We start from the raw sequence: 11,129 nt of genomic DNA on the forward strand, positions 1-11,129 counted from the left end.
ATTTGAGGCCCACTTACTCATGTATCATCATCATACCTCCCAGTGCCTGTTTTCTCCTCTGTAAAAGAAGGCTAATGACAATCACCCATTTTTCCAGACTTGTGGAAGGAGTTGAGAAAGTAATAACATGAACAAGTCCTGGAAAATATAAAGCAACTGCGAGGCCTGCCCGGGGTTCCCTCCAGGCCGGCTGGCTCTGTGACAGATGCTCTGTGGGGTCCCAGTGGCAGGGTGGCTGGTCACTCTCTGTGATCTCAAACACTTTGGAATAGATCACCCTGACCTCTCAACTGACTCCCCCTTAAGGTCTGAAATACACTGATGGAGGCAAGAATGCCAGGCCAACCCACGCCACCACTGGGTGTTCAAAGAAATCTGGGAAACGTCTGTAATTCTCTTCCCAAAGCCCTGTGTCGTGAGCCAGAACCGAGGTTCTTCTATCAATTTAATCCTATCGTCTTCAGATGTGGGGAGGATACTTCTCTGGCAGGCTTTTAAACTCTGAGAAACCAGCCTTCTGAAGCCCGAGGCTTACGATTCTCCCATGCATTCATGTTTTCTCTCCCTTAACCAACTTGATTAAAAACCCAGTAGTTCAGGGATGGAATTCAGAGCTACCACTGGCCTGGCCTTTGTTTGGATGACTGGATGGCTCTCCTCTACCTGGGTAGTTTGAATTCCACCAGTGTTGAGTGTAGTTCTGTTTCACCCCCCCAGCTAAGTTTATTAATGACCTCTCAGGGCTTGGTTTTTTTCCTTCTTAGTTTAAAGTCAGCTGTTCCAGTGAGAGAAACAAGAATGTCAGTGGTATGGAATGTTTTTATGACAAGCATTGGGTGGGCTTACTTGGGGATGGAAACGGGTTGTAAAAATGCTAAAAAGCCTTTCAGAAAGGAAAGCAGTTGCATCTGTAGAGATTTGAGTTTTCTCTGCATTCTGCTACAGCTTAATTTCTTGAGATACTTTCTGGTTACTTCTTGACTCATTCTCTTAAGGTCTGATTCAGCCCAGACTCAGGCTGTGTCCCTACAAGGAAAATGAAGTTAAATCTTCAGACAACTTTTCTCAAAGTTGAGACCCGCCAACATTCCCCCTCGTTGAAGAATAAAAAAATCTGTTTGGGGATTTTCTGAGTTGGCTTTCTACACTGATCTTAAAATTGTCCAGACTTGCTACAAAGAACCTGCATTTTGCTTTTGCTTCATTATCTCCAATCAGAAACCATGTCATATCTTTGGCGGTTTCATCATTTTCAAGAAAGTGAAACTTCACTCGTGTATTTCTTTAACTGGAAATTCAACTCCCAGATTTTATTTCCTAGTAGCTACAACTAAGTTGAATTTTCACTTTTAGTTTTCATCTCTTCACCCTAAGTGCTGCTCGTAAAACATCTCACAGTATACGAAGCCAATACTGGTCTTTCACTAACTTCCTATATTGGTCTTTTTCCAGGCCTATCTAAAAATCGTTGGTGTAATGCTGGGGCTTCCGGAACAGGCCCATCACTACCACTCACAAGCTGAGCCCCCATTGACAACCCTCTCACGCCTTCTGGGCCTCAGTCTATCTGTAAAATGAGACCAATATTGCCTGCCCCCATTCCCTCACAGGGTGGTCAAGATCATACAAGAGTCACAATGGTGGATTTATACACAGGCTGGATAGCCATTATTACGGTGATTCCACTTTCCCCATTTCAGGGGAACTCAAAATGTTGTTGTCAATGCAAGTTAGCCCCATTAATCAGGAATTAACTGGAACCCTAATGAAATTCAGGTCATTCACAGCTTCTTTTGCACTTTGGTTGACCCTGGGCTCCCAACACACCAGGTCAATTCTACCCCACTATATATTTGCTGGCAAAAGCTTGTTTCCACTGCTCTTACGTACTTGAGAAATAACCAGTTCTCACACATGAAACCATTTCTAGTTTCTCAGGTGTCCTGGCTATGTACTTCCTCCTTCCTAGGCTGGGTAACACTTAGAATCACTGACCCTGTTCCATGCCCAGCCAACTGAAAAGAGAAGAAATCATGGGCTCTATATAATGGGATAGAACGCCCGATATTAGAGGCACGTAAGTCAGATCTTCATTTTGCCATTAACATGAGATCCAGGAAGGTAGTGACTTGCCCAAGGCCATAAAGCTGGTCAGTGGCCCAGCCCTCGCCAAGCTGTTGACCTCTCACCCACTGCTCATTTTGCTTCATCATCAACAGAGATCCAACACGGATAGGACAAACCAATAAGGCAAATGGAAAATAGAGGGAGATGAGGGGTTAGCAGTCTTAGTAACCTGGTATCCACCACAGAGGAGGCTTTGACAGGATTGAGACAGGGAGGGAGTACAGAAGAAAGAGAACAATGGAGAGAAAGAGCCAAGAGGGAGACGGGGGTTGGGGGGGCGGTTAAGATAGAAAGGATGGGAAGGCTCCAACAGCTGCCACAGGTGCTGGGTGTTATACCCTATCCACACTGTCAGCCTGGAGTGTTACCTGTCACGTCTCTGAAACCATCCAGATGATAACCACAAACCCCTCTGCCACCCCGGTGTTTGTCCAGGATATCCTCAAAGCAAGAGTTTATATGGTGTAGAATTATTCTATACCAAATACTAAATACAAAACAAGAAGGGCAGTAATAACAATTTCTCCTTCATTTAAAGATGGGGAGCTCCCCCCGCCCCCAGCAGGTGGGATTGTCACCCACACACAAATAGGTGCACTGGGGGAGACCACCCGAATGTTCTACCCCGCATTTCCTCACCCCTGGCTCCATCAAGGGTTTAGCAACACCTCTATTTGTAAGGATGTATATGTGATCTCGGTAATAAAATTAGGGAAAAGAAAATGGTTAGGAGGAAAGAAAGTAAGTAGATGAAATGAAAATGGGGTGTGCGGGAGCAGAGAAGGAGAACCATGCAATGGAAAGAACGTTAGGAAGGGAAGACATGCCCCATAGAGAAGTCCCTTCCCCTTCATTGCCTCCGAAGCTGGTCAGTGACATTAGACAGAGACCCCCCCACTCAAGTCATTCACGTCTCCTCACCGGCCCCCTTTCCTTCAGTTACATCGCCCTGGAATCTGAAAAACTTCTTCCAGAGAGGACCTTAATGGTTATCGGGTCCAACCACCACCTGGTGCTTCCAAACAGGCAGAGGCAGCCAGCACGGGCCCTGTGCGCCCACTTTTCTCACTTGGGGAAACTGAGGCTCGAAGACACGAAGCTCAGTATAAGCTCTCAGGGTCCCGGCCACTAGACCACAAAGGCATTCTCTCAATTATCTACACTGGATTCGTACCCTTGCTTCCTCCAAGGTGGGTCTCCGTAGACGAAAGGCAGAGAAACCCGCGGACCCGCCGGAGGAAGAGTCACAGGTACGCGAGAAAAGCGTGTGAGAGCCTTGGGACAAGAAGTCTCCCGCCCAGGGGTTGGACACCAGCCTGTGCCAGGAGCCCTCTCCTCCGTCCGTCCCAGGACAGCAACACGAGCGCTCGCCACCTCGAAACTCATCCCAACTAACTTTCGCTCCAGGCTCCCGCGCGGTCCCGCGGCGCAGCGCTCCAGGGTGCGCAGGGCGACCCCCAGCGGCCGCGCCCGCGACCCCCGCTCGCCCGTCCCTTTCCCATTCATTCGGTCCGGCTCCTGGGGCAGCCCTTCCGCCGGCACCCGGCCTCGGTGCCTCTCCGCGGGGCCCGGGAAGGCTGGGCTTGGCAACAGCGGTGCCCCGGGACGAAGCGAAGGATGAGCGGGACAGCGAGCCGGAGAGCCTCGGCCACCCCCGCGCACCCGCCTCCCCACGCCCGCTCCAGGAGAGGTGAGCAGGTGCCCAGGGCGGAGAGGAGCAGGGCTCCGAAGCCGGCGGAGGAGCCGGAGCCCGCCCTCTCCGTCACCGGGACCCTTTCGCGCCCCAAATCAAAAGAGAAAGTTCTTTGCGAGAAACTTTCCGAAGCGCTGAGGAGCAGCTTTGGCTGGGAGAAGTTCGGCCAGAGTTCTTTCGCAGCCGGAGGCTGGGCGCGCGGATCGGGGACGGGCGCAGGGGTCGCGGGACTGGTTATTAGAGGGGCGCAAAGGGAATGAAAGCGGGCCACCCTCGCCGCGCTCACTCACTCGGTTCCGGCGCTCACCTCCGGTCTCCACTCCCGTAGGCCAGGGTCCAGAGGGCGGGCGGGGTCGGGGCGGGGTCGGGCTGTCTGTCTGGGGGGCGGACGGGCGAGCCCCGAGGACGCACGGCCGGCGCGCGGGCTGGCGGGCGAGTCGGCTCGGGTTCGGGCGGCTGCGCCGGGACAGCGTTGGGCACTGCGCGCCTCGCTGCGTGCGACTGTGGCTCAGAGCGCGTTGCATCACCCCTTTTATAGCCCTCTGGCTGGCGTCGAGCCAGTTTACTCCGGGTTACGAGTCCCAGGCTGACGTAATGCTATTAATAACTTCCCCCGAGAACCAGCCGAACTAGGCTGGGCAAGGAGGAGGGATGGAGGAGGGGCCAAAGGGGGAAGCGAAGCGGGGGGGGGAACTGGTGATGCAAGCTCGGGGAGGAGCCGGTCGAGCGGCGCTCCCCCGGCCTCTTGCTCTCGGACACACACCCGCCCGCCCTCTCTCTCCATATCAGGACCGGAGCCGTCCGGGCGGGCAGCCAGATGTGCGTACTCGCCGCTGCGTGTTCCAGGCATGAGCCAATGGTGCCCAAGCCAGCGGCATGACTCCACTGCGCTGGCATCTCTCCCTCCGCTAGATTGGGGGAGGGGGAAAGATGGAGGGGCGGGGCCTGGCCGCAGCCCAAAGTAGGTGAGGCTGGGAAGCGGGCACGACCTTTCTCTAAAATGCGTGGTCATTTTCTGGAGCCCCTTCCCCCGCCAAACGCCGCCTTCTCCAGTTGGGGGCAGAGTAGGGTCAGAAGCGGTAGTCCCCGCTGTGGGGAGGTGCCAAAAGGACTCCTGCGTGAACCCATGCAGTTACCCGCCGGGGGTGACCTCCGCGGCTTGGCCCGCGAGAAGTCCGCGCGTTAACCCAATCGCGGAGGGCAGCGCTCGGCGGGCACGGTGCGTCCTAGCCCGCAGCCCAGGCACACCCCGCACGAGCGCACAAGCGGAGCCGTCTCCCGGCCGGCGGGGAGCGCGTCTCCGAGGCCAGGGCAGGTGCTAGGACCGTGCGGATTAGGATTTTTTAACAACCACAAAGAGTTTGAAATTGACGGGCAGTTTCTCAGTGAAACGAACACAACCTGGAAAGATGAGAGGAGCTGTAAAATCAGAGGCAACTTGGGCGCTAAGAGTGGGGCTGAAACCGAGCGGCCAGGGCGAGGAGGAAAGAGAAGGTGCTTTGATCCCCGCGGGCCAGGCGGAGGGAGGTCGCCACCCTATCTTAGGCTACGTCTAGGGAAAACCCATCTTCGCCTTTCACGTGTTTTTCTGCCCCCAGAGCCGAATTGGAAGGGACAGGACGGCGGGGAGTGGGGGCTCACTGACGGCAGCCGAAATGAGGCCCCGTAGCAGAAATCCCTTCGCCCCTCAAGCCCGGCTGTCGGGAAAGGTTGGGACCTATGGCCGCAGATACTAGCTGGAGCTTCAGCAGAACTAGATTTGAACCTTAAAAACGATTTCCGGGTTCCGATTCCTCGACCCCAGCTGTCTGGGCTTCGAGAGTGGCAGAACCAGGGACCTTCTCAACTGCCCAAGGACGAATATACGTGGACGCGAGTGTGGCTCGCGAAGTTTCGAACCTGCCCGGGAGGGGAGGGGGCCCGCGCGCGCCGGTGGGGTGCAGGGGGCACGGTTAGGGGCAGAAACCCCTGCTTCCACCTGCCTCTTGGGAGAGGCGATCGAAGGTCATAGTTTGGTAATTTGAGGTAAGAACTAGAAGGGTTCTGGAGCCCGGGCTTCACCGGCAGCCACACACCCCGCACCTGCACCCCTAACCTGTTACAGTCGGCACTGATGGAGGGGTCGTCCCCACCTCCCCCACTCCCCCACCCCCCCACTCCCCCACCCCCGCTTACACACACACACACACACACACACACACACAGCCCTGCACACAGGAGGAATATCTGTCCGTTTCCCCAGCCCCTCCGATTGCCCAGCCGCCTGGGGCAGAGACCCTCAGAGCTGCGGGTGAAACTGCAGGTCCCCCACACCCATGTTCCTGTCCCCCAAGCCCGAACCTCATCCAGAACACCCCCTCACCAAGCTTCCGGCCCGGGACAACTCGGAAGGCAGCCTCGGAAGCCCCCCGTCCCCGCCCCCAACCCGTCTGGGAGCCCAAGGTTCCACACAGGATCCTCGAGGATGTAGTCCTGCACCTGAGCGGCTTTCCAGCTGCGTCGCGCGGGAAGCGTGGGGCGGTTGTTTTTGCTTTACTTTTCGCCCAGGTAACGGCTCTCCGGGCCCCACCCTCCACCCCCACGGCCACACCCCCTCGCACCCAGCCCCACACCCCCCTCACCCCACCCTCCTGCAGACGCGCGGGCAGGTAAACCCCGGGCGTGTCGGCACAACCCCTAGAACAGTGCAAGACCAGAAGGAAGAACGTTTATACATTTAAATGAAAATTATTTGGGATTTTCTACGCATGTATTATATCTTCTTATCTATTGCTCTGGAATAAATTGCACCATCATAAATTGAAATAAGGAGATGGAGGAGAACATGTGAACCCACCCCTTTTTCTTTCTCTCCGTGAAATGCCTACAGTAATCTTTAACCAGTTTACATTTTAATACACCCAAGCCAGATTTGTGGTTTAGTCCTGTCCTTGCGGGGAAATTCAATTTAGGGCGTAGGGTAAACAAACAGCCAGACCAGCCTCCACAAAACAATGCAAGAGAAGGGTAATTACGATAGAGAAGTCCACAACCCCTAGTCGTTTATTTTAATTATCATCGTGCCTCCCGTTCCTTTTCTTGGTCTTGTTTCATTCAAATAAGTCTTGGTTTTGAATCTCCAAGTGACCCCTGGGTAGAAAATGCTGTCAGCTGGTCACAGAAGTGTGAGCCTCGCATTCTCTGCTTCCCTGGCCCGCTGAAACTCTAAAAGTGATAAGAATCTTGACAGAGAAGTAAGTCCACCCCTTGTGAATGAAACTCTTATCCAAGGAAAACAAAAACTAGGGCTGCTTGACTCCCTGCCCCCAGCCCCCAGGAGGACTGTGAAATGCCTGCCCAGCTGGAGAGAGACGGGGAAAGATTCGCGCTTGGGAAGAGCCCCAAGGTGTGCGCTGCTGCGGGAGTGATCAATATCTCAGTCCTGTGTGTCCTCATTTCACCCTGACTTTAGTTAAAGCCACCAATGTCTAGCGTGCATACTCTGTACATCTAGAAGTGGGGCAAGAAGAGCTCCACAGACCAAAATGCTTCTCTACACAAGGGCAAAGCACGCCTCCCCCTCTGAGAAGGAAGCGCGGGGCTGGGGTTTTTTGGGGGGCGGGGAGGGGGTTCATCCTCAGTGGAAGAGGGTTAAGCAGAAATGTGAATATTGCTGAGGTGCCACGCTGGAGAACCGCCGAGGGAATCCACATTCAGACCAGCCTTAGTATGTTTTGCTGAGATAAGAATTGGAAACTTCATGCCGGGGCATGTGCGAAAGGAAGGGGAAAAAGTTAAAAGCAGAGGGGACGGAACTAGGCAGCTAAAAACAGCCCACTCGTGGCAACGGAATCTAAACACCAAAACACTGCAGGGAGCCAAAAAAAAAAAAAATAGTTCAAGGGATATTTAAAGGTTTTGGCAGTTTCTTAGTCCAGGGAACAGTCCCTTCCCACTCTGCCCCCCCATGACATTATTCTTCTTCAAACCCCAAGATTGCATTTGCTTACAGAGCTCTGGACAGGTAAGTGCAACACAAAATCAGGGGAACAGCCGGGGACCAGTAACCCTGTCCTGGCTCCACCCACTTCTTCACCGCAGAAAGGGAGTGGAGAGGATTTTTCTTCTTTACTCTGCCTTCCAAAGCCCACACTTTCTATAAAGTCAGTTAGAATGTGGGGGTTGCTCATTTAAGATTCTCTGAAATGGGCCTCTCGGGAAAACCAGGGAAGCATCCCATACTGGACTCTGAAGCATGGAAGGTGGCCCATGAATGCTGGATTCAGCGCTTAGCAGCTGTGTTATCTTGGAGGAGTCATTTCTCCCTCTATTGGCTGAGCTGGAAAATGGCACCAGTAACAGCACCTAACACATAAACTTGTTGGGAGGATTCCCCGAGGATGGGGTACACAGCCAGTCCTCAGTGGTGGTATCATAAATTATGAATCAAGAGGGGCTTTCTAGGGGAAATCCCTGAATCTCTCCTAGAGTCCATTCTGTCCCTTTAGTCAGTAGCAACAGTGGTGGATGCCGTGGAGCTATATCCAGAAATGATCATCTTCAAAGGAGCGGGGATAAGACTCCATACAGAAAACAATGAGAGCAGATCCTGGTTCTCTACCCACACAACTCTGGGTTTGCACCTGCCACTCTCCTCAGCACAGGGTGGTGCTTCAAGCTCCCACTGGTCCAGTGCAAAGTGTGTTGGGCTGGGACCAGGGGGTTTGAGGTCTGGTCTGTTTCTGCCTTTGGTATTCTTGAGCAAGCTACTCCCTCTCCCTAAGGCCCCACCTTCTCTGAAGTGAGGGGCCCCCGGCTGAGCACTGAGGGTCTTGAATGGACACCAGCTGAAGCCGTCCACAGCCAGCCCCTGGCAACCTCTCCGCAGAGAGCTGGAGGGAAAGAAGTGGCAAGAGGGAAACACTGAATAGCACAAGGACAGACCCATTTCGGTAAACACTTTTCCTCTCCAAAAACTAGAGTTGAGAAATGTTGTCCAACCTGATTCTCAAACACAGCCTGTGGTCCTGACAACTGATCTTTCTCTCTCTCTTTCTCCACATTTCCAGGGAATTTTACCAATGGACTTGGTGCCTTGCTAGAAAGGAGTGGGTGTGAGAGCGCTTCAGGTGGGGTTTGCATCTTTGGGGACATCCTTGTACGTAGTCCATCTTCTACTGCCATAGACACCCACCTTGGACCATGTGACCAAAGTCCAGGTAACAGCTATTCCCATTTAAGAGTGGGGACCCTAGAGTCCTGGGTGTCCAAGATGAAGTCCCAGCCACCGGGTGATAACAGGACTCAGAAGACCTGGGATCTACTCAGAGGTTTCCTTCCAGCCAACTGAGTGACTTAGTGCAGGTCATAAACACTTCACCTGTGTTCCAGTCTATAAAACAGAACTATTTAACATTGACTCCCCCAAAGAGGTGTGTAAGAATCAATGAGGTAACAGATGTGGGAGTGACCTGAAAATAATTAAATGGGGAAGTTTTCTTTCTTTCTTTCTTTCTTTCTTTCTTTCTTTCTTTCTTCCTTTCTTTCTTTCTTTTCTATCATCTATTTATCATCTATCTATCACCATTATAAACCGTTATATGTATATATATATATAACCATTATAACACTTGGGAAATGGGCAAGAGAAAAAAAAGTACCCATAGTCTAAACACTGTTAGCATTTTGGTGTGTTTTCCTCCAATTTTTCTTCATGCCTGTGATTTTTAAGAGCATAGTTGGGATAGAGATTGCATGCAACTTTGAAATTTGCTCTTTTGCTTATTCCTGTGAATTGTATGTGGTCTTTATTACCAAAATTTTTTCTTCTCAAAAATAAATTGTTCATTTTATTGTGAAATGTAGCATACATACAGGTGATTATATAGAACATATATACCCATTTTAATAATAAAACAAACATCAAGAACCTACCACACAAGTACTGAGAAGCCCCCATGTGATTATTCCCGATCATACCTACCTCTCTCTACCTCCCAGAGGTAACGACTAGCCTCACTTTTATTATGTAATTTTTCATGGCCATGGATATAGTATGATTTACTTAGTCATTTCCCCCATTTTAGCATTTAAGGTGTTCCCGATATTTTGCTAGAATGCTATTACAAATTTAAATCTTTATTATGGGGAAAGGGGTATCAAATTCCATCATTGCTCCTGTTGCTTAAATGGAGTTCAGAAAGGGGTCTTGATTTCTATCTTCAAGGGCCACACAGGGCATAGTGGAAGCTGGAAGGACCCCCAGTAATTGTGGCCATCTGCTCATTTTTCCTTGCTTCTTAACATCCAAACAAACAAACAAACAAACAAATGAGTCCTGCAGGTACTTTTCCCTGTGGAGTATCTGCTTTAATTCTTCTGCTCTCTACCTACCCATTCCCTTTTAGTTTCTGTTTGTCCACCTTCGAACAGAAAATCCAGTCTGCAGCATGGGTGGGTGAGTGGTATGGAGGGGGACCAGCCGGAGCCGTGCTTCAGCCTGTGCCTTCTGGGCCATTTGTCCACTGGGGCTTAACCTCTGGAATCTCTGTGCTAGCTTGGCAGCAAGGATGACCTGGGTGATACCAGGTAGGTGGCCACCAGCACATGTTCCTGGAGTCTGGTGGTGCTGATTCTCCAAAGTAGAAGACCCCAGTGGCAAAGGGACCCCGGAAGTCATCTACTTCCATCACACTGGGCATGAGCCTGCACATGGGTACACCCTTGTGCACCAGAGCCAGGAGGTAAGCAGAAGAGGTCTTGCTGGAGTGTCTGTGTTAATAAGCGCTTCATTATTTTGGGGCGCCTAGGTGGCTCAATCAGTTAAGCAGCGGTTTCAGCTCAGGTCATGATCTCAGAGTCTATCTATCTATCTATCTATCTATCTATCTATCTATCTATCTATCTATTAATCATCTATCTATCACCATTATATTTTTTTAATTTTTATTTATTTATTTATTCATTTTATTTTTTTTTATTCTTATGTTAATCCCCATACATTACATCATTAATTTTAGATGAAGTGTTCCATGATTCATTGTTTGTGCAAAACACCCAGTGCTCCATGCAGAATGTGCCCTCCTCAATACCCACCACCAGGCTAACCCATCCTCCCACCCCCCTCCCATCTAGAACCCTGTTTGTTTTTCAGAGTCCATCATCTCTCATGGTTCGTCTACCCCTCCGATTTCCCCAGCTTCATTCTTCCCCTCCCGCTACCTTCTTCTTCTTCTTTTTTTTTCTTACCATATATTGCATTATTTGTTTCAGAGGTACAGATCTGAGATTCAACAGTCTTGCACAATTCACAGCGCTTACCAGAGCACAT

At 51.2% G+C, this 11,129-nt stretch overlaps 1 protein-coding gene across 3 annotated transcripts in view; it reads right to left on the reverse strand.

Annotated features, from left to right (window-relative positions):
- ATF3 (activating transcription factor 3) overlaps nucleotides 1-11,129 on the reverse strand; it is a 165,573-nt gene that overhangs the window by 7,953 nt on the left and 146,491 nt on the right. Inside the window, exon 1 of one of the 3 annotated variants that reach the window (XM_081824853.1) lies at nucleotides 4,128-4,330. The exons of 1 other annotated variant lie outside the window; for it this stretch is intronic. The gene's annotated coding sequence lies outside the window, so the exon portion shown is untranslated. Of the gene's footprint in view, nucleotides 1-4,110; nucleotides 4,331-11,129 lie in introns of those variants that run through there. One more of the 3 variants, XM_081824852.1, reaches the window with a different exon arrangement.

The sequence above is a fragment of the Leptonychotes weddellii genome, chromosome 6 (assembly GCF_054177405.1).
Source record: "Leptonychotes weddellii isolate Sample4059 chromosome 6, ASM5417740v2, whole genome shotgun sequence".
Classification (NCBI taxonomy): Eukaryota; Metazoa; Chordata; class Mammalia; order Carnivora; family Phocidae; genus Leptonychotes; species Leptonychotes weddellii.